A 2419-nucleotide genomic window follows, 5' to 3' on the forward strand; every position below is an offset into this window, starting at 1 on the left:
GGCCACAACTGTGATCACTAGGTAGTACTACTAGTACTTTTTAGACGAACTCCTGTTGCGAAATCGCAATAGCAATTGATCTTGTATGGATGTGCCAAGAGCAAACATGTATTGCTGAATGCAAAATTCAGAAAACTGAATTTCGGCTATGTGAGTTAGTTATCCAGAAAGTTGGGAGAGAGAGAAACAGGACAACATTTGTTGGCTGCCTGAGCTTGAACTCACATGAGAAATGAATCTTCGCTGGACCTACACTCAAAGTTCATTTATCATATGACTGATGACTGAAAATGACAATGTAAACTCCTTTGAAAGCTCTCAGTTTTCTCTGAAGAAAAGAGCTGTTTATATTCTATTTTTGAATGCCACCATTGAGGTTGATGTGGAGTTGTAAGCTGAGTTGTTCCTTGTGTGATTCGTACTGAGCACTGCTTTATACAACAGAATCAACATGTGAGCTCACAGTCTAAGTAACCTTGGGTACTGTACATGAATTTCTCCTGGGTGATAAAAAAACAGAACATGTCCAGGTTTAAAGAGAATATAATAGTGCTCCTGGTACACTCTGTTCAACACACAACATGTCAAAGAAAATAAGGGAAAGATAGTTCGACACCTCGCTGCCGACCCAACGGCCGAGGCCACCGACGAATGTAACCTCTGCACCTTCCACTTACATTCTGACCGTCCACTTGATGGCAAAGTCCTGCTGCATATTTGTGTTGGCAGCGAGTACAGCCAGTAGCCCCTTGCAGAGCAACGACAATCACATCGCTGAATTTGGCTTGTTCTTCTGTGATGTAATATAACTCAGATGCTGCTACTCTGATGCATCTTCAAGGTTTCTGCAACAAGTTGAAATGCTAGCAGCCGAAAAGAATTACTTGCTGCTACTCCATGGAAACCTGGTGCCTCTGTCTGCATTCATTTTTTTTAACACATACATAAACAAGAACAAGCTTTCAAACCTTCAAACACAACTGAAACTCAGTAGCATCTTGTAACCACTCCGAATTTATAAAACATGCTGCATGCATCCAATGTGATAGAAATAAGTGAAAAGTTGGAGAATAAACACAATTTATCATCTATTACATAGATGGAAATTTTCAGTAAAACTAACAAAATGGCATTAATAAGCCCTGTGTCTTTTACGGAGTTGCGGCTATCATGATTAACCATTTCGAAGCATGTGCTGCACATTCATGGTTTCTTTTCCTTGACCTTTTTTGCTAGGACAATTGCGACTGTCATGAAACCCTATCTGGTAGCATGTCTTACACAAGCGTGCAACCTTGACCTTGGCTTCTTTGTTCTTATCCAGAACCAGAGTGATGTGCATAAGACTTGTAGAACTCCTCCACGGCCTTCAGTCCTTGAAATTTCATCCCCACATTAGGCTTCAAATTATCTTCACAATTAGGTATAAAAGATGAGCACTGCAACATAAATAATTAATCAGTAAGAACCTTCATGTACAAATAACTGAACAGAATACGACAATGGTCGGCGAAAGCAATTGACTTACAATGACAGGAACAATTGCTTTCTTTATGGGTGTACTAAATCCTTCCTTATTCAACTGCATCTGCCAACTATTTGCAGATCCCATTACTGCAGCAATAAGTACATGATAAGCCTCTGAAAGTAACCAGAAAAAGCACATGATATTTGACATGAGAAGTACATCCCAATTTTGATTTGCCCAACAGTGCCAATGGGAAGACCTGGTGACATTTTAAATGACACTTGGCGTACATAATTACAGTCTACCAACAAATATATGTATGTGCAGGTAAAAGCAGGCTCAACAATTCCCAACTTTACAACAAAACTGGCAGCACCCACAGAGATGTCAGCATAAAGAGGTGCATTCAGAATAAAGTTTTACAAACTAGCAAAATTTGGAATAGTGAATATGAGCCTTATCGCATCATAGTGCCACAGAAATCCCAGTTCACATCAAGTTAAGAAGAATCCATGTATACATACAAATCAGATCATTTGTTGTACTCATTAATTCTCCTGGGCTGAAGAAAAACGATCTGCTTTCATATACTATGCACGACAAGGCAAGGATTGAGGGATGGATTTGGGATACGGTATTGACCTTCATACGCGTCCGGCCGCCGGGATCTCTTCTTTGTGGAAGGTTAGGGCGTACGCTGAGTTTTTCTGTATCTAGCCGCAAGTCGCCGCCATGGTGATCGGGACGTGGGGTTCGCGCGTCTGGTATGTGCAGGGGTGCCCGTGCAAATTTGCTTGGCTAACTTGCGGAGGCACGGGCTGGAGGCGGGCGGTTTGTTGTAAAAATTGTCAACAACTGAGCAAGTACGCACGATGTAGATCGGATGTTCCAAAACGCTAAGGATACAGGGATGCACGAGGGGTGCTGGATTCACATGATACGACGCCATAT

The 2419-nt window shown here is 41.6% G+C and overlaps 1 long non-coding RNA gene across 1 annotated transcript; it reads right to left on the minus strand.

The window, feature by feature from the left end:
• Window positions 1–1071: 1071 nt before the first annotated feature.
• On the minus strand, window positions 1072–2257 carry LOC123116673 (uncharacterized). Its single transcript, XR_006457145.1, has 3 exons — window positions 2111–2257; window positions 1529–1614; window positions 1072–1439 (listed from the first exon to the last, which is right to left on the minus strand). It is a non-coding gene; the product is annotated as an uncharacterized lncRNA (long non-coding RNA).
• Window positions 2258–2419: the final 162 nt, after the last annotated feature.

The sequence above is a fragment of the Triticum aestivum genome, chromosome 5B, assembly GCF_018294505.1.
Source record: "Triticum aestivum cultivar Chinese Spring chromosome 5B, IWGSC CS RefSeq v2.1, whole genome shotgun sequence".
Lineage (NCBI taxonomy): Eukaryota > Viridiplantae > Streptophyta > Magnoliopsida > Poales > Poaceae > Triticum > Triticum aestivum.